Genomic DNA, 22,097 nt, shown 5'->3' on the forward strand with positions numbered 1-22,097 from the left:
TCTGGTTCATGAATGTGTACAGAAGTCTTGTAGTATAGTGGAATTCTTTTACACACCGCACCTCTGTACTCCCTTACGTTCCTTGCATCTTACTATATTTTCTTGTACTGTTTTGGAAAAACCTAAAAATCCAAACAAAATGCACAAATGCAACGCACTAATGGGAATGGATCCACTTATACATTACCGAACTGTTGCACACACACAGTGGGGCATTATGTGGATTGCCAAACATCTGGGGTATTGTATATTATGTTCTGCAGGTGTGGGGCATTCTATATTGGCAAAATGATAAGGAATATTTGGAAAATAATATATGATCATGTTTATTATATTAGGAAAAACCCCACAGTACAGCCCCCCTAGCACAAACCCTACAGTACAGGCCCCCCTAGCACAAACCCTACAGTACAGGCCCCCTAGCACAAACCCCACAGTACAGACCCCATAGCACAAACCCCACAGTACAGGCCCCCTAGCACAAACCCCACAGTACAGGCCTCCTAGCACAAACTCCACAGTACAGGCCCCCTAGCACAAACCCCACAGTACAGACCCCCTAGCACAAACCCCACAGTACAGACCCCCACGCACAAACCCCACAGTACAGACCCCCTAGCACAAACCCCACAGTACAGACCCCCTAGCACAAACCCCACAGTACAGGCCCCCTAGCACAAACCCCACAGTACAGGCCCCCTAGCACAAACTCCACAGTACAGGCCCCCTAGCACAAACCCCACAGTACAGCCCCCCTAGCACAAACCCCACAGTACAGGCCCCCTAGCACAAACCCCACAGTACAGGCCCCCTATCACAAATCCCACTGTACAGGCCCCCTAGCACAAACCCCACAGTACAGACCCCCTAGCACAAACCCCACAGTACAGGCCCCATAGAACAAACCCCACAGTACAGCCCCCCTAGCACAAACCCCACAGTACAGGCCCCCCTAGCACAAACCCCACAGTACAGGCCCCCTAGCACAAACTCCACAGTACAGGCCCCCTAGCACAAACCCCACAGTACAGACCCCCCTAGCACAAACCCCACAGTACAGACCCCCTAGCACAAACCCCACAGTACAGGCCCCCTAGCACAAACCCCACAGTACAGGCCCCCTAGCACAAACCCCACAGTACAGGCCCCCTAGCACAAACTCCACAGTACAGGCCCCCTTTCAATGCAGTGACCAGCGTACATGCCCCCTTTCAATGCAGTGACCAGGGTACATGCCCCCTTTCAATGTAGTGACCAGTATACATGCCCCCTTTCAATGCAGTGGCCAGCGTACATGGTGCCCCCAATGCAGAGATCAGCGTGCGTGCCCCCAATGTAGTGACCAGCATACATGATGCTCCCAATGCAGAGATCAGCGTGCGTGCCCCCAATGTAGTGACCAGCATACTTGGTGCCCCCAATGCAGAGATCAGCGTGCGTGCCCCCAATGTAGTGACCAGCATACGTGGTGCCCCCAATGCAAAGATCAGTGTGCGTGCCCCCAATGTAGTGACCAGCATACGTGGTGCCCCCAATACAGAGATCAGCGTGCGTGCCCCCTTCATAGCACCAGAACAACTGACTGACAGGACAGTGTGCGGGCCGGGCCCCCCCCGAGGCAACATTCACTTACTGTTACCAGGCAGCCTTCAGGTAGAGGTAGGGACGGTCACTCACTCACACTCGACTTCTTCTGCGGACTTCCGATCCGACTTCTTCCTATCCGACTCAACTTCTTCTGCGGACTTCCGATCCGACTCCGTCAGCTCAGTCCCGACCTCAAGTCACGCGCGCGGCTCTCGCTCTCCTGTCCTCTCTCTCTCTCTCTGCAGCAGGCGGGAACGGAAGGTGATTGAGGTCATGGTACATGCATGTCACAGGTGATGGTATAGGCATGTCACAGGTGATGGTAAGGGCATGTCACAGGTCATGGCACAGGTCATGGTACAGGCATGTCACAGGTCATGACACAGGCATGGCACAGGTGATGGTATAGGCATGGTATAGGCATATCACAGGTGATGGTAAGGGCATGTCACAGGTGATGGTAAGGGCATGTCACAGGTCATGGTAAGGGCATGCCACAGATCATGGTAAGGGCATGTCACAGGTCATGGTAAGGGGATGTCACAGGTCATGGTAAGGGCATGTCACAGGTCATGGTAAGGGCATTTCACAGGTCATGGTAAGGGCATGTCACAGGTCATGGTATGGGCATGTCACAGGTAAGGTCACAGGCATGTCACAGGTCATGTCACAGATCAGGTCACAGGTCTTATCACAGGTCAGGTCACAGGTCAGGTCACAGGCATGTCACAGGTCAGGTCACAGGTCAGGTCACAATCCAGGTCACAGGTCAGGTCACAGGCATGTCACAGGTCAGGTCACAGGTCACAGGTGCAGCGGCTTCAATCACTTACCTGCTCTCCTGGGCTTGCTCACTGACTCCACACTCATGCTGCCTGCGACGTCCATGGTGGCTGCTCCTCTCCTCTTCGGCGGCAGGATGGTGAGCAGCTTCTCCTCTCCGACTCCGTCCTCTTCGTTCTGCGGGAACCGGCGGGAAGGGGAGCGACTTCTCCCTCTCGGCCTCTCCTCTTCTTCGTTAGGCGGTGGGCGGCGGGAACCGGCGGGAAGGTGAGCGGCTTCTCCCTCTCGGCCTCTCCTCTTTTCGGCGGGGGGCGGCGGGAAGGTGAGCGGCGCCGGCTTCTTCTCTGGAGACTCCTCTTCCGCGGCGGCGGAAAGCTGACCAAGCAGTGACGGTGAGTGACTGATGCACGCACCGGCACCGCCCCCAACGAGGTCAGCAGGGATGTCCTGAATCATGATTGGTCCAGGCTGGAGTCTGGACCTATCATGATCCAGGACATCATAAAAGGGGGGTGTTGTAGCGCAGTGCTCTGCACCACAGTTACGTCCCAGAAGGCCGCCAATCTGCGCCTCTGCCGGGTGGAAAACCCCACCCCCCGCCCCTGCGCCCCCTATCGGCCGGCCGCCACTAGATAGAACTAAGTGGAGCTAAAGTTATGAGAAAATTGTTTAGAAGGAGAGTTATTTCTGGATGGTTTAGTTCTGAAGAATATTATGTCCGATCATTTGATACAAGGTTGTGTATGTGGGATATGAATGATGTGTGGAATAAATAATTATTTAATATGATTAATGATAATTGATTAGATAATTGGGAATTGTTAGATAATTATTCCAAATTCATAATTCGGCACTTATAGGAGTTAAATTATATTCATGGCAAGCTTGCAAAATATATTTGGTTTTATGATTAATCATAATATTAATATGTGTGAATGACCATGATCAGGTGTGTAGTGATGAAGTTCTTCAGCTGAGCCAGTAAAATGTCAGATATTTCTGGTGTATGTAACTAGTTGGAGGATGACATATAATGTATCTGGTATAGAATGTCATTTGAAGTTAGGAATGGACAGGATCTATGTTGTGACGGAAGTCACTTTGGTTGGGGTGCCCGTGCAACTCAGCTTACCTTCGAGAGGTTAAGAAATCCCTCTCTCAGCTCCCTAAGCCCCTCTGATGTGTAAGTCACCCTGTGTCTATTAGGGACACAGGGTGACCAAGGAAATGATGGACAGCTACTTAAAGGACACTGAGAATATGGTTTGAATTACTTCAAATGGGACAGTAATATTTATCAACCATATATCTCAAAAAATATATGAAGACTATTCCTGGCCTGTTTGATTCTGAACATGTTCATTGAAAAAGCTAATGACATTGGCCTCTGTTCCATGTTCTTCAATGTCAGAGATGGACAGTCTGTCACTGGTGGTTGCTTCCTATTTTCTGTGTATTGAGGTGTGATGTGTTTTCTGTTAAGCCTGTCTGTCCCATTGTTATTTGTTAATGAACTCACATATTGTTTCTGTCCAGATAATTAGTTCAATTTAATTCTATTTCTGTATACAATTTCGACTGCATATGATAATGTAATCAGGCAGCTGACCTGGTGGCGTAATTTGATCAGGAGGGGGGATGTCCTCATGTGTGTATATATTGTGTGAGACTGGTCAATAAAGTGGTTGATGTTTTCAGATCCATACAAGCTAAGTTCAGGCTAGTTTTGTATTCAGGGCAGTTGTAATATCTGATATCTATGTTCAAGACTGGAGGAAGCCGTATACTGATGGAAGCCCCCAAACACAGTGTGGGTTGTGGTTCCATTATATTGTTGGCAGCAGTTGGATGATTCCTGCAGTCTGGGACATCCCAACATCCGCTGGGATCCAAGGTCCGGATAGCAGAAGAGGAGAGGTACAGATACCAGCCACCATGGAAGAGGGATTCGGAAGGAGGTTGCTAGAGATGCGGATACAGCACAGGGGACCAGTGTCAGAGCAGGTCCTGCTAGGATGGTATGATTTATTCGGCTTGGAACTCTGGAAGGAAATGCTAGCCCGTGAGCAGCGACACCAGGAAAAAATCCTCCCCTCCACCCAGGAAAGGTACTGCTCGCATTATGGATTGTGGGGGCTGGTTTTGGGAGATAAACCGAACAAGGAATGGGAAGCTGAGTTAAGTAGGCTGATCTAGGTGCAGATGTGGTTGGACGAGAGCTACAAAGCTCTCTGCTGATAACCCAAGTGTGCCCATGGACAGCGGACGACAGCCGAGTCCCTTCGTAATGCTGGAAGGCAACCCACTAGGAGAAGACACTGGGCTGGAACTGGTCCCAGAAATAGTCCCCCCCAAGGCCTTGTGGCGAACTGGAGGGAAAGTCCCTGTCAGCATCAGGAACACCACGGAACAGCAGGTCAGTCTGAAACCTTGTATGGTGTTGGGGTGGGTGAGTGTTGCCACTCCAGTGACTCTAAAGGATTTGGTCCAGACGGAGGAGGGGAGTGAGCAGACAGAAGACCCCCAGACTCGACACCCCGCTGTCCCATTCAAGTGGGGGAGTGGGTGAAGACGCAGGTGTCCAGGTGGAGAAAACTTTTTTAGAGAAATTATTATGATGTAGGGTGTGCCAAGAGCGCTCAGTATCAAATTCGGCTGAATGAGGATATACCTTTCCGTGAAAGAGCCCGGTGAATCCCTTTGAGTGATTTAGAAGATTTTCAAGAACATCTGGCTGAACTGAAGAAGTCTGGTGTTATCAGAGAGTCCCGTAGTCCATATGCTTCTCCTATTGTAGTGGTTCGAAAAAAGAATGGGACTATTAGGATGTGCATTGACTATCGAACCTTGAATCTTCGGACCATTCCTGATCAGTATACAACTCCCGGAATAGAAGATGCCTTGCAGTGCTTGTCAGGGGCTAAGTGGTTCAGTGTGCTGGACCTGAAGAGTGGCTACTATTAGATACCTATGCACCCTTATGATAGGGAGAAGACTGCTTTCATTAGCCCATTGGGTTTCTTTGAGTTTGACCGCATGGCAAAAGGATTGGCGGGTGTCCCAGCCACTTTTCAGCGATTAATGGAAAATACTGTGGGTAACATGAATTTAATTGAAGTCCTTGTATATTTAGATGACATCATTGTGTTTGGAAGAATGTTGGAAGAACATGAAGCTCGTCTGGAGAACGTTTTTCAGAGACTTTACGAGGAAGGGCTGAAGTTGTCCTTGGAGAAGTGCCAGTCCTATCAGACGTCTCTTACCTATGTGGGGCATGTGGTCTCTGCTGAGGGGGTAGCTACCGATCCTAAGAAGTTAGAGGCTGTCACCACCTGGCCTCGACCAAGGACGGTAACCGAGCTGCGATCTTTCTTGGGGTTATGTTCCTATTATCAAAGATTCTTCAAGAATTTTGCTCAGATGGCAAAACCTTTGAATGGGTTGTTACAAAAGGAAACTGATGGAGAAGGGTTGCAGCCAAGCGTCAAAGAACCACATCGAAAGGGACCTAGAGGGTCCAGAGAATCCATTCAAACTCAGTGGTATACCGGATTTGAGAAAGCCTTCTTGAAACTGAAGGAGAGTCTTACCAGAGCCCCTGTTGATGGCTTATCCTGACCCGGCAAAACCCTATGATTTGCACGTTGACGCCAGTCGGGACGGGCTGGGTGGAGTTCTGTATCAGGAGGATGAAGGAAGATTAAGTCCTGTAGCCTATGTGAGCTGCAGTTTTACCCCTTCAGAGAAGAATTATCCCATACACAAGTTGGAGTTTCTGGCCCTTAATCGGGCAGTGGTGGACAAGCTGCGAGATTATCTTTATGGAGCCTTCTTTGTGGTGAAGACAGACAACAATCCATTGACCTATCTGCTAACTACAGCTAAATTAGATGGCACTGGACATCGGTGGCTGGCTGCTTTATCAGAATTTCAGTTCAGCTTAAAGTACCGACCAGGGAAAGGGAATCTGGATGCAGATGCCTTATCCAGGCGACCTCATTCTTCGAACGGAGAAGAAAGTTACTGGGTGTACCTGACCTCAGAAGGAGTTCAAGCTGCATGTCAGGGAGTGGAGTACCGACATAAAGGAGCTACTGGAGCTGAGACAATGGGGGTTTCTCCGGCTGGGGTGCCTCGATGTTACTGTGACTTGACTCAAGTGTGGAGTCTGGAGCTCCCCCAATTATCAAAAGAAGATATGAGGAGGGATCAGAAGGAGGACCCCCTGAGTGCATTAGTGAAGGCAGCGTTAACTTCAGGAGATTGCAAGGCCTTACTTGTTAGCCCACTTGGAGGAGCCAAAGTAATTTACAAGGACTGGGACAAGATGACGCTAAAAGACGGGATTGTCTATCGTATGTGCCCTACAGAAGAGACAGATTGGGTTCAACAGTTGTTCCTGGAGAAAAGCATTGGTTGACTGTGCTAACAGCCCTTCATGATGCTCATGGGCATTTGGGGCCAGATTGAACGTTCAAGTTGGTTAGAGATCGGTTCTATTGGCTTTTCATGAGGAAAGAAGTGGAAAGTTATTGCCATTCTTGCATTTGGTGCATCCAGAGGAAGACCACCTAGAGCTGCTGCAATGGGGCATCTGCGAAGTCAAAGACCTATGGAGTTGGTGTGCATTGACTTCCTGTGTCTCGAACCTGATCTGGGTGGGCATAGTAATGTCTTAGTTGTGACAGACCATTTTACTAGATATGCTCAGGCTTTTCCAACACGAGACCAAAGGGCCAGCAGACTTGCCAAGACACTTGTGGAAAAGTTCTTCGTCCATTATGGCCTGCCACAGCGTATACATTCTGACAAAGGCTGGGATTTTGAAAATAAGCTAATGCGAAGACTATGTGAACTGCTGTATATACAGAAATCCAGAACAACTCTGTACCATCCACAGGGAGATCCTTAGCCTGAGAGGTTTAATCATACTTTGTTGAATATGTCAGGAACTTTGCTGATGGAAAAGAAACAACATTGGGGTTATCACATTGCCAAAGTAGTGCATGCTTATAACAGCATAGTGAATGACTCTACTGGATATTCCCTCTTGAAGCATCTGCCTTAAGAGAGCAACACAATAAGAAAAAATTTGATTTAAAAGTAAGGATCCAGGATCTACAGCTTGGTGATCGAGTCCTGCTGAGGAATTTCAAATTGGCCGACCGTTGGCGTTCTCAACCCTTTGTCATCTGCAAGTATATGTCTGGCCTGCTTGTGTACCAGAACCGTCCAGAGGGGATAGATTGGTCCCGTAAGGGCTTTTGCGTAGGAATCACTTGTTGCCCAATGCCCATTTCTGATGCCATTAGGGTACCAGCCGTCTCTGATGCTGATGTCCCTAAGACCCCCACTTAACGATCTGGGACACAGCGGGCATCAAACTCATCAAATCAGCAAGAAGAGGAGGAAGATAGTGAAGATGAAGAAGTGATATTTGATTGGTGGTGACCTTCTTCAGTGGAGGATACGTTTGGGAGCAGTGGGTCCTCTATGGGAGATTGGCCAATGTTACCTTTACCCGAGAGAGAGAGAGAGAGGCCTCGACCAAAGGACTTACCACAATCTATGGATCCAGAGGATCCAATCTTGACAGTGGACAGGGAAGTTCAGGAAGTTGGGACAGAGTTGGTTGAACAGTTGGACATACCATGTCTTGAAGAAGTCTCAATTGTCCCCCCACCATTTATCCCTGAATTGTTCAACGCAGAGGACCCTGGTCTTCTTTCCTGAAGAAAATGTAGAGACCCCTATTGCAGATGAAGATCCAATGTCACCTCCAGTGGAAGATCTAAGAGATATATTTGATAAGTTGGAAGAGCCCCAGCCAGGATGTAGTTCATGGGTACTAAAACCCAAACCGGAATTGAGTAAAAACATGTCTTCTAGGCTCAGAAGAGAAATCCATTCCCCAAAAAGGCTTACTTACAATACCCTTGGAGAGAATTCGGATGAGCATATTGCACCAACCTCTTCCACTTAGCTTTTGGTGGAAGATGACCCTGCTCCACCCGCTGACACTATTAGGTGGGCCACTAATTTGTTATTGGCCTGTTGTGAGAGTGACTCAGCTTTCTCTGATGCTCTGCATAGTCAGTTATTGGAAAGGTATTTTATTGATCAGTTATCAACTACTTTGAATACTTAGACTATTATATGTTTTGATTTTCATAAGGAGGATCCCTCCATCTTTGGGGACCAAAGAACTTCAAGTGGGGGGAGGATGTAGCCAAGCTGGGACTACTATGTATATACATATGTTATGAATAAATATATATGAGTTAATGTTCAGACACTTTTGGAGTGCTTAAGAATTCAAGAGAAGGATCGACTTTCCTCCGGAAATGGACAAATTGGATTGTGGGAGATATAGTCGAGTGAAGAAGGTGAATTTTTACATGGATGGCAGGTGGAACTATACTCCCAGGGAGCTGTGGACGATCATGGGAGAGTAAATATGCTTCTGGTCGGGGCTGAGCGCGCGCTCTTTTGCTTCGGGGACTCGTGGAGGACAGATCAAGGGGAGATAGCTGCTGGAGGACAGTCAGTGATGGAGGCCTGAGAGTGTTGCCTAGAGCGAGAGGAGCCCATCCTCAGCGGAGTGGATTCTGGTGGTCACATTGAGGTGGCGGATCCAAATAAGCTGAGAGGAGAGCGGATAGCGCTGAACTGACTAACCGGAACAATGAGAGCTGAGCATTCCCAGTGACGCAGCATCTTGAGGAGAGGTCCTGCTTGGGATAGGACAGTCACATGTGAACACTGCCGCTATGCAAGAGTGCCTGGTGACACCTGTAAATCGCAAGTATAACCCTGCATCCATAATACACTGACAGCAGTTAGGATTTTATAGACACCATTACACCTGGATTACAAATATCACATAGAAGAGTGATAAAGAGCTCCAACTGCCGGCGAAGATTCTGCAAGGCCTTGCTAGAACAGGAATTTCACCTTTCATAATTCTTAAAGAGGAACCCCTGACATATGATAGAACCTCGCTTGTTAAAGATAAGATAACTCTAGGCCTGATTTTAGGAAGAAGCAGAGTAAGGTTCATGGTTATTACATTTGATCATAGCTCTGACAGTTAAAGCTGATACTTACTTCAGTTACTCTCACTTATTTCATGTATTACTAGTGACTCAAGCATTTATTTCCTGTGGTGTCAGTCTTCCAGGCCCCTTTTTCATTATTGGGGGCACTAACTAATATAACAACATTTTATCTGGTCTTATCCAGTTGTTTGATTTACCTTCTTATCCCAGTAAACAGTTAAACTGGAATTTGGTTGTGTCAAGTGTATTCTTAAAGAATCCTCCAGAAAATGTCTGAACCTATAGTGCCTAGCGGGTTGGACGCTTCTCAGGGTCAGGTGAGTGCAGAGGATATGCCACTAACCAGCAGCCCCCAAGGGGGTCGTGCTACAGAAGCAAAACACCAGGAAAACTAAGTCCTCCCTTGCAGAGGGTCTGCACCCACAATGCAATGGTTTACTAGTTGTTTTTTTCTTGGAGACAAGAAAAAACACTTTTACTTATCTGATCCACCCACTCCTTTGGCAGACTGCACTCCCCTACACTCTGGCAGTAAACTATTCCTTGGCGTCCTCAATGCAGGGCTATGGACTCTGCATTAGTCTTGATGACATCAGAGAACTTTAGAGCACCAGAACATGGAGAGGAAGAGACTGCAGGAACTGGTCTAGCAGCACAGAGAAGCCTGAGAGTGGAGGATCAGGTAAGTAATACTGCTGTACCCGGACATCCTAGACATAATTGAGCAGTTCGCAATGCCAGGCTCACTGCAAGGAAGGACTTTTCGTTTTCTGGGACTTCAGCTTTAAAGTGGTTGTAAAGGCTGAAGGTTTATTTCGTTCATGCATTCTATGCATAAAGGTAAAAATCCTTCTGTGTGCTTCTCCTCCCACAGACCCCCTAATACTTACTTGAGCCCCCTTTTCGATCCAACGATGTGTACGAGAGCCTCAGCTGACCTTGGACACACTCTACTCATTAATGGGAAGAAAGCTGCGCACAAAGAAATTGATAGGCTAAAAAAGGCTGCTCGTACAAGGTATATCAGACCATGAATAAATGAAGGGAAGGTACAGCACCACTAGATTAAATAACTAACTAACTGAACTTGCAGAGGTATAACAGAGTCCATAAGTCCATAAGTCCATAAGTCCATATAGAGAAAAGTTTCAGATGCGGAAAATATGGCCGTAAATCCAACACCAATCTTGCAAAGGAAGTTTCTGGCAGAGATCACACAAAGCAAATAAAGGGTGTACCCTTACCGGAAGGTTGGACCCCCTGTTACGGAAGGTCAAACAGGCGTGCAATATCAATCACCAGGAACAAACGATGCATCCAATTCCCCTCCAGTCATCCACAGAACATCCGGGTAGGACCATGGATTCAGTAGACCTCAATAAACCCCAGGTGTGCATAAAGGATGACCTCCAATAATACAAATGGGGACGCACATGGTGAAGTATGTACAGAATTTTTATTCACACAAAGGTAAAAAACTCACATGTCGCTGCTTGATACAGGCATGTCATGAATCAATTGATTGGCCGCGGCTCGAACAGCGTGTCTGCATGGGGGCTGGCGTGTCTGACGCGTTTCGTCATGCAAAGGCGTTATCAAAGGCGAAAGCCCCCCTAATGCAGCACGCTTTTATATGGTACTTCTAATAGTTAGGAATGCGGCCACGCACCGCTTCCGGTGCGTGATGACGCACTTCCGCTTCCGGTGCGTGATGACGCGCTTCCGGTGCGCGATGACGCACTTCCGGTCGCGGCGTGCGTGATGATGCACTTCCTGTTTATCGATCAGCAGCGCTGTGAAGCGCTACCGAGCTCACAGAAGCCAGGCAAATGGAGGGGCAAAAGAAAACAACAAATAGACAACGGCGATAAGAGACAAAGGTCACCCAGCCGCCCAAGGCTAGCCAGGAAAAAACACTCAAATCACACTGGGTCCTCTTGAAAAAAAAACCCTCCAGCCGGCAGTCAAATGGAATTACAATTATGTTAAATTCCAAACAGTCTTTTACAAATATAAAAACAAGCATTATATTCATGTGAGTTTGCAACCAGATTAAAAATTACAAAACACACAGATGTAAAAGCAGATAAAATTATACATAATAGATATACAAAAAAAACATAACATTATAAAACCGTATCAATCAGTAAAAAGCATCATGCCCCACCTGTCCACAAAAAATTACTAAATCCCACAATGCATATGAGGCATTATAGCATTCAATCTAGTGCATATCCCTATGGTCCCTAAGGGATTAACAGGGATCAACAGTACCCCCCAAAGCCCATCAAAGGCAGAAGGAGGAAAACGGGATAGATGAAAATTACAGTAAATAGGTAGTGCACACCTAACGGCAGTACAGAAATGGAATGGAAATAAATTAGACCCCCAGACGATACATACAAGATTGTATCTACTCAGATGTGAATACATTGCCAAAGGGTCGTGGACAGAGAAAACACCAAATGACAATAGGGGAGAAGAGAGCCTGGGGAGTCAATCTGCACATCAGCTGTTGTTGATGAAGCAGTTGACATCCCAATCCACGTTGAGACCAAAGGGAGTATAACACTTCAGGTCAAATATCCACCTGGTCTCAAGCCATGAGATCTCCCTCCTCACGTTGCTCCCCCTCCAATGTGGGGTAAATTTGTCAATGGCGATAATCTTAGTCCCAGCAGCTTTTTTATGGTGACATTCCAGGTAATGTCTCGAAACGGAATGTTTGGGGAAACCCGACGGATATTGCCCAGATGTTCATTCACCCTAGTTTTCATAGCACGGGTGGTCCTGCCCACATATTGATACCCGCAAGGGCATTCCAACATATAAACTACGTTCTCTGTTGTACATGTGATGAACGTATCAATAGGGTAACTCTTATGTGTAACTCTAGAGCAGAAGGATAGAACCTTTCGTTCCTTAATGGCATTTGTTCTGCAGACCACGCACCGCCTACAGGGGAAAAATCCCTTAATTTCAGGAAAGAGGTGAGTGGTCCTAACAGGGGGATCCACAATATTGGGCGCCACCCTGAGTCTCAGTGGCGGAGCGCCCTTGAACACCACTGTGGGACGTTCTCCAACCACAGGGGCCAATACCCTGTCGTTCCTCAATACACTCCAGTGTCGGTTGAAGATCTTTCTAATATCCCGAAACTGGTGAGTGCATGAGGTCACGAAGGCAGTGGTAAATCCTGTATTTGGCTCCCTGTTTTCCCTGGAACCTAATAACATGCTTGTTCTATCTAGGTCAGCCACTTCCTGAATGGCTAGATCAAGTTCTGAATTGGAATACCCTTTATCCAGGAACCTCCCTTTGAGGACTTGTGCTTGTTGAAAATAATCGTCAATTAGGGTACAATTCCTACGAATCCTCGTAAACTGGCTTTTGGGCACCGACTTAAGCCACGAAGGGTGATGGTAACTGTCGGTGCCAATATAGCCATTACGATCCGTGGCTTTAAAAAAGGTTGTAGTCACCAGTTTATTGTCTTTAACTGTAATGTTGAGGTCGAGGAAGTGTATATTGGACGCGCTCGCCTCATGTTGCAAGCGTATCCCAAAGATGTTAATATTCAGCTCCTCGAAAAACCGGGATAGGGACTCAGCGGTGCCATTCCAAATGAGGAGGACATCGTCGATGTACCTTTTCCACATCACTAACTCATCCCGTTGGTCCCTAAAGATGAAATCCTCCTCCCACTTTGCCATGAACAAGTTCGCCATGCTAGGGGCAAACTTAGCACCCATAGCAACACCCCTGGTCTGGAGGTAGTAAGTGCCCCCAAACCAGAAGTAGTTGTGGGTCATGGCAAAGGAGAGGAGGTCCAGGACCAACTCCCTTTGGGCTGGGGTGAGTAGTGGGTCCCTTTGTAGGAAGGAAGAAACCGCCTGGTGACCATGCTCGTGGGAAATGACAGTGTAGAGGGAGGCAACATCCGCGGTGGCCAGCAGATAGCCTTCCCTCCACACTATCTCATCCAGGAGTCGAATCACCTGCGTTGAATCCCTCAGAAAGGTGGGAGTGGAGACCACCAATGGCTGTAGGTACCCGTCAATGTACTTACCAACCCTTGAGGTCACAGAATCTATCCCACTAATGATGGGACGGCCCGGTGGGTTAACAGGATTCTTGTGAACCTTAGGGAGGTAGTACATGACGGGTACCCTTGGGGCCATGGGAATCAGAAATAATTTCTCCTTCTTATTGAGAATATTATCCTCAAAGGCTTTCTCTACTATCGTAGTAAGCTCTTTTTTGTACTTGCGGGTGGGATTGGATCTTAGAAGAGAATAAGTATCTCGATCTGACAGAATATTGGACATTTCTGCCAGATATGCTGCCTTATCCAAGACCACAATCCCCCCTCCTTTATCTGCTGGTCTAACCACCAGATCATCTCTGGACTGCAGAGATTTTAATCCAACATCAAACCTCTTATCTGCATACATGCGCTTGACCTCCAGTTTTTCTAAGTCCTTGATCACCAGGTCCTTGAACATACCCAATGAAGGGGCCAAGGGACCAGGGGGGTTAAACAAAGAAGCATTGGAAAGATTTGAGTGTCTGATGCCTTCTCTAATCTGAGTGGAATTTCTAACCGGGTTAGAAAGAATATAGCGTTTAACATTGAGTTTACGCATATATTTTTGGACGTCCATAAATGCACTGAACTTGTCCAGGGGCTTGAATGGAACGTGCTTCAAACCTTGATCGAGGACAAATAATTCGTCCTCTGTGAGTGAGGCCGAACTCAAATTAAAGATGCCCGCTCCTAGTTTGTTCTTTTTCTTTTCTTTCCTGCTCCTTCTGCCTCCCCTGGTTCCTCGACTCGTCCTGCTGGACGGTCGTAGTCGTACCTGTTCCTCAGGAAAAAATCTGGGTATCTTTGAGGGTACTGAGGTCCCCTAGGTGAATCATATCCACGTTCCCTGGGATAGTTGTTCCTCTGAGGGGCCGGTAAGGGATGCCTAGTGATGAATCTATCATCATAGTGATCAAAATACTCCTGATGATTCTCCAGAGGCGCATAGGAGTTATAGGTGGAGGTATAGTACTGGTTATTTTGGGGCTTTTTCTGTTTTTTCTTTTTGTTCTTGTTCTTATTCTTTGGGGGTCTCGTTGGAGTATTACCATTAAATGGTCTCGAAGTATTAGACCCAGAAGGTATTTGGTTACCCCTAGGGCCAGAAGCTCTAACCGACGAGGGTGTGCCAGGCGCAAAACGGTAAGGAGTACCACCAGAGACCATACGTGGTGGTCTACTGTCGGTAATCCCACCAGTTGAAGTGCTAGCACCTTGGTTGGTTTCCATCTCAGATCCCAACAATTCTGAAGGTGGCACATCCCCATCAGCTGCCTCTGCTCTCCTTTTCTGCCATTTAAACACGAGATCACTCCCATAGTCACTAGCATCCCTGAAGTATTTTTTCCTTTTCTTATACTTCTGTTCGGACTCCTCCTTCTCCAATAACCTCTGAAGGTCTTCAGATCTGTTCTTAAATTCAGGAGTGTCCTTATATGGGATTAGTGACTTTTTTAAGATGGTGAGCTCCTCATCCAATCTGGTAAGTTTCAACTTTTTCCGAGTGATGAGGAACCTCAACATATTGAGGCCTGCATCATTAAAAAACTTAAACCAGAGGGTGAGGTCTTTTTCATTGTCTTGGTGATTGACCTCCCATCTCAGGCTACGTGGTACAAAGCCCTCCTCCAGATATTTCTCGAGGAGAGCTATGTCCCAATTGGTATGGGTCTCCGTAACCATGATATTACGCACCCTCATAAATAAACCACCAATATCAGACCTATCAGGGTCTGGAGAGCCCTCAAAGGCATCCTTATAATTGGAGGCGGAATTTTTCCTGAACGGGAAAATATCCATGTTGTAGTGAGAATTAACCACTAATTGGCTGCAGCTCACAGATGATAAATCAGATAATGCAATAATGGGAAGAAAGCTGCGCACAAAGAAATTGATAGGCTAAAAAAGGCTGCTCGTACAAGGTATATCAGACCATGAATAAATGAAGGGAAGGTACAGCGCCACTAGATTAAATAACTAACTAACTGAACTTGCAGAGGTATAACACTCTACTCATTAGCTGAGACAGCAGCACTAGCCATTGGCTCCTACTGCTGTCAATCACAGCCAGTGAGCCAATGAGGAGAAAGCTGGGGGGACGGGACCAAGCCGCGGCTCTGTCTGTCTTATGGACACATAGAGCAGGGCTTAGGAGCAAACACTAACAGCTTGCTGTTGGGGGCACGGGTAAAGGAGGAGGAGCCAGGAGCACTGGCCCGTGAAGAGGAGGATCAGGGCTGCTCTGTGCAAAACCATTACACAGTGCAGGTAAGTATGACATGTTTGTTATTACCGCTTTAAGAATGGCTTTGCAGAGCTCCCTGTACACACTGCTCTTAGGGCACTTCCACATGGGTGGCCAGAGGGCTGCAAAATATAAACTTGCCATTTAGCAAGAAAGGATCAAATTGGGAAAAAAAAGTGTCAGAATATGGCAGAACGCCAGAATAGCCGCTGCTATACCACCCTCCGAGAAGAAATTCACCACATATTGCTTTTCAGAGGACAGTAAGCCAATCAAAGGTAAACCTGTTGTGTCTCCTATGGGTAATCGCGAATTACCCCTTTCACATGTGTGAATGGGGTCCAATACATGCTGAAGCCTATGTGAATAGGACCTGAGAGTTTATCTTCATTCATAAATTCCTCCCTCTGCTGGTCTAAAGTAATACTGCGACAAAATAAATTCTGCCCCCGACCACTTCATCATTGTGTGTCTGTTTGTAGCACTGTGTCATCTCCAATGGTAAATGTGCTGTTAGGGCTCATTCACACAGCGCCAGACGCTAAAACCAGGCTGCGTTCAGTTCAGTGGAAGTGCGATGCGCGTTTAAGCGTAGCACGCTGTAGTGAAGAACTCCCGCAAGCTGCACATCGCTGCAAATCCTAATGAAATAGTATGTGGCAGTGTCAGCTTGGGCTCTGGCTAGGCCACGCCCCCAACACATTTTACTTCACAGCCATGGTAGGAACTGTACCCCTGCTGGGCATAGTGCCCGCTGAGCAAAACCCATTCAAATGAATGGGACCGCTCTGTAAGCTCCCTTCAACTGCATGCAGTGCGCGGTCCAAGACGTTAAAATGTGGTGAGGAGGCGATACATTTTCTCCTCACCGCCTGTCAAATACTCTCTGAAGAGCGATCAGAAAGCAAATCAGTCCTCAGAGGCCAAAGAAAGTGTGAATGAGCCCTTAGATCATGTTACATGCTATTCCCATATTTAGGGTGCATTAACCACTTCAGCTCCGGAAGGTTTTACTCCCCTTAATGACCAGGCCGTTTTTCACGATACGGCACTGCGTTCCTTTGACTGACAATTGCGCAATCGTACCCAAATAAACTTGATGTTTTTTCCCCTCACAAATAGCGCTTTCTTTTGGTGGTATTTGATCACCTCTGCGGTTTTTAATTTTTGCGCTATAAACAAAATGTCATCAATTTAGGCCAATATGTATTCTGCTACATATTTTTGGTAAAGAAAATCCTAATAAGTGTATATTGATTGGTTTGTACAAAAGTTATAGCGTCTTAAAACTATGGTATATATTTTTTTTTTTTTTTTATTGTTTTTACCAGTAATGGCTAATCAGCAATTTTTAGCGGGACTGCAACATTGTGGCGGATAAATCCGACACTAACTGACTCTTTTTGGGGACCAGTGACACCAATACAGTGATTAGTGCTAAAAATGCACTTTTACTGTATAAATGACACTGGCAGGGGAGGGGTTAACATCAGGGGTGATCAAGGGGTTAAGTGTGCTCCTAGGGAGTGCTTTCTAACTGTGGGGGAGTGGATGTACTATAGGAAAAGAGAGATTTGTATTTCAGCTTAGCAGAAACACAAGATCTCTCTTTTCCTCCCTGACAGTATGGCATGTAACGGTATTTAACCACTTTACCACCGGAGGATTTTGCTGTCTTCCGTCCAGGCCACTTTTTGCGATTCGGCGCTGTGCGACTTTAACTGACAATTGCCCGGTCGTGCGATGCCGTACCCAAACGAAATTTACGTCCTTTTTTTCCCACAAACAGAGCTTTCTTTTGGTGGTATTTGATCACCTGTGCGATTTTTACTTTTTGCGCTATAAACCAAAAAAGAGCGTTTATTTTGAAAAAATAACAATATTTTTAACATTTTTCTATATGAAATTCCCCCCCCAAAAAATTTAAAAATCAAATTTTTTAAAAATTTTTGGCCAATTTGTTTTCTGCTACCTATGTTTGGTAAAAAAAATCGCAATAAGCGTATTTTGATTGGTTTGCGCAAAAGTTATTGCGTTTACTAACTAAGGGAAAGATTTCTGTCATTTTTGGTGTTTTTTTTTTAACGCGTAATGGCGGTGATCTGCAATTTTTTTTGCGGGACTGCGACATTGCGGTGGACAGATCGGACCCTTGACTGACATTTTTGACACTTTTGGGGGTACCAGTGACATTACTGCAGTAATCAGTGCTATACATATGCACTGTTATTGTAAAAATGACACTGGCAGTGAAGGGGTTAATTTTATTGGAGAGGGAGGGGTTAATGTATGCCTGGTGCTTACTGACGTGTGGGGGGGGGAGGTGACTTTGTGAGACAGGGACAGATCGGATGTCCAGCTATGCTGAACACTCCGATCTGTCACTCCCTGTCACTATGGAGATCCGCCCGCTCTGTTTACACAGGCGGGCGGATCTCCTCACTCGATTCCCCGACGATCGGGGCAGAGCATCGGCGATCGCCGCTGCTCCTCCCCTGGCCCGACTCCCGCTGTGAATGAAAACAGCGGGAGCGAGCCTCCGGCGGCGCGCGAGCGCCGCCTACAGGGGGAGGAGTCCAGCGACGTAGGTCTACGTCACTGGAAGGGATCGTGCCACTTTGCCGCAGTACGCTCCATGTGAGCGGTGGGCAAGTGGTTAAACAAGGCAGACGGACGTTCTGTCATTCCTCCAAACGATCTGCGGGTCCTGGCTGCCGAAACTGAGCTGATTGGCTCTCGCTGTGTACAATCACAGCAGAAGCGGCGCTCTGATGGCACGTGCGCGCTTCTTACATCTCCTGCACAAAATCACGTATATGTATGTGATTTTGTGCAGCCAGGCCGCCCTGCCGCAGTATATATGCGGTGGGCGGTCTGGAACTGGTTAATTATGTTTTTGCAAGAGTTAAAGTATAACTAAAGGTAAAACTTTTTTGGGGGGTTTTGGATAGTGTGAAGAGGGATTAGAACACCTGCCAGGTTTTTATTGCTGTCTATGTCCCTTTTAGGGATATTCACTCACTTTATTTAACATGTTTACCGTTAAAGAAGCCTACCGTGTGTGTGAATGTGAGTTAGGGACCTTAGATTGTAAGCTCCATGAGGGCAGGGACTGATGTGAATGTACAATGTATATGTAAAGCGCTGCGTAAATTGACAGCGCTATATAAGTACCTGAAAATAATAATAATAATCACCAAAAGTAAAAGTGATGAAAAATCACAAGTTTTGGGTTGTCAACAGATCAGAAATAGAGGGGAATCTTCCAAAGGGGACACCAGTTCTGGTGACAACCAGAGACTCCCTTACTTTGGATGGATTTCTTCTCACTTCCTGTTTTGGCTTTGGGACAGGAAGTGAAGGGAAATCTCCCCAATTGGGCACAGATGACAAAAAAAAAGTGGTTATGACCTTCCCTTACTCAAACCAAATTAAAGTAGAACTAAACACAATTTTTTTTTTTTTTTTTTTTTAAAGTTGACTGCTCAGGATTCCGGGGGTTGAAAATGCACAAAATATCCTCTCACATATAGGCCCCTTTCACACATACGGTCGTTCAGTTCATCAGTTCAGTAACGTCAAAATGTATCAGTTTTCCATCTGTTTTTCATCCATTTTCATCCGTTTTTCATCCGTTTTTCGTCCAATCCGTTTTTTTGACGGATGAAAAATAGGGCATTCATTATGGGCTCTTTCACACGGTCCGCCTCCGTAGGCGGATCCGTGCTGCTCAGCCGGGATCGATCCGCCGATCCCTGCTGAGCCAGCGGATGACAGCTCCGTCTCCGCTTGCAGTGCGGAGAGGGAGGTGTCACAGCTCCCGCTGCACTCTATGGGGGATCGGATGAGAGCGGACCGCCTGCCCGCTCTCATCCGATCCCATCCGATCTGATCCCCAGGACGGATGGAAAATAGGGTTTCCATCCGTCCGGATTTCACGGACAGGATCGCATGCGGATGGCAGCGGGTGTCAGCGGAGGTGTCTCCGCTGACATCCGCTGCTCCATAGGGCTGAATGGGCATCCGATCAGATCCGCCTAAAAAACTGATAGGCGGATCTGATCGGAACGCCCGTGTGAAAGAGCCCTATCCGTTCAAAAAAAACAGACATTGACGGAAGCGAATGAAAACGGATGTTAAGGCCCCTTTCACACAGGTGGACCGTTCAGATCCGCCTGTCCGTTTTTTTGGCGGATCTGAATGGTCCCCCCATGCATCTCTATGGGGGATCGGATGTCAGCGGAGACATGTCCACTGACACCCGATCCGATCCGTCAAATCTAGACGGATGGAAACCCTATTTTCCATCCGTCCAGTGGATCGGATGGGATCGGATGAGAACAGACCGACGGTCCGTTCCCATCTGATTTCCCCCATAGAGATGCATGGGAAACTGACAGCTGTGTCTCCGCACACAGCGCTGAGACACAGCTGTCATCCTCCTGCTCAGCGGGGGATCGGCGGCTCGATCCCCCGTTGAGAAAAACGGGATCCGTCCGACGGACGGATAGTTTGAAAGGAGCCTTAAGGCCCGTACACACGTGCAGATTGTCAGCCGAAAAGCTTCGGCCGACGACCGATCGGCCGATTGTAGGCTTGTTATGCCCCGTACACACGTGCAGATCGTCGGCCGAACGATCGGCCGTCTTTTGTCCAGGGCTGTCGGTGTCTGTTGAAAACTGCAAAAGACTGCACAAGAATTTTGTCCACCGACTACAGCCGACTGCAGAAGTGATGTCATGTGATGGTTAACTTTCCGTGTGTTTTTTCTTTTCTGAGCATGCCCAGTCTTGCAAATCTGCTGTCTGTCGGCCGAATTCTGTATTGACTGGCGAACAATCGGCTGCTCTGGTGTCGGCATACAAAAATTTTAATGCTTGCACGACAGATTCTTTTCGGCTGAAAGTGCGCTGTCGGCTGTCGGAAGCATCATACTAACAAGCCGAAAATCGGCCGAACATTTTCGGCTGACAATCTGCACGTGTGTACGAGGCATTAGTATGATGCTTCCGACAGCCGACAGCGCACTTTCGGCCGAAAAGAATCTGTCTTGCAAGCATAAAAATTTTTGTATGCCGACACCAGAACGGCCGATTGTTCGCCAGTCAATACAGAATTCGGCCGACAGACAGCAGATTTGCAAGACTGGGCATGCTCAGAAAAGAAAAAACACAGGGAAAGTTAACCATCACATGACATCAGTCGGCTGTAGTCGGCGGACAAAATTCTTGCGGCCGACGATCTGCACGTGTGTACGGGGCATTACTGATGATCATCTGTTGTCATTCGTTTTTACATAGAGATACATTGATGTCCGTTTTTCATCCGTCAATGGATGGATGAAAAACGGACAAACGGACAGCATGTGTGAAAGGGGCCATACTTTGCTAAATGATAAGCAGTCTGAATTGCAAATGTGTGGCTAATTTTCTTGATAAAGTTCCCCTGAGATTGTATCAGGTGATTATAATGAAGGTGAACCCTCCCAATCAGAGATCAGTGTGTTGGGTGATCTCCATATATAAGAAGGAGCTCAGATTGTTGGGCTCACATGCACTGATCACCACCGATCTTTATTCAGCGCTGCACTGAGGCTTTACATTGTAAGTATATGGAAGAATCCTTTTGTAGTGTCTTTTTTATACTGTAGAATGTAAATTCTAGGTGTTGGACATGAACAAATTATTCATCTGTTTAGTTTTGGTATTTTACATGGATTTGTTCATGGGCACTCTTGTATAGTAGGAGTAGAGCCAATATGTTTTTATGTTTACTTCATCTGCTTGCACTCTATTAGACAAGTGTGTCCTGGCTTCTGTCTGACTCTTGTAGAATCCACAAGGTAAGGCCTAGATGTGGGAACTGCCATTACTATATTGTTGTGGGTAACCAGTGGTGTCTGCAAAACTCTTGTTTCTATTCAGAGATCTTGGGACAAACCAACCTACACATAGCTATTTTCACTAGGCTGTCCATGCTCTGGCCACATATGCACCATTATTGCTTTTGGAGGCCATCAGTATATTGATGGAGCACAAAGGCTAGGATAACCCCGTGGAGAGTTGGGAGCCCACAGTTTTGCCCCAGTCCCCCCCAAATAATGCCAGTAACTTGTAGCAACCAATCAGCATTCTCTCTTGTACTGGTCTGGCGTTAGCAAAGTGACTTCTTCTGATTGTGCACATGTATAAACAAAAAGGAAACCTCCTCTGGGGAAAATGTGTAGCTTGCCAGTGCTAAGCTTCTAATGAAAATGCCAGTTGCCTGGCGCTTTCTAGTGTCTGTGCCACTGACTGCAGATCAGATTGTAGTTGTGTCTGAGATCTACCCACACTGT

The sequence above is a fragment of the Pelophylax lessonae genome, assembly GCF_965119305.1.
Source record: "Pelophylax lessonae genome assembly, chromosome: 6".
NCBI classification, from domain to species: Eukaryota; Metazoa; Chordata; class Amphibia; order Anura; family Ranidae; genus Pelophylax; species Pelophylax lessonae.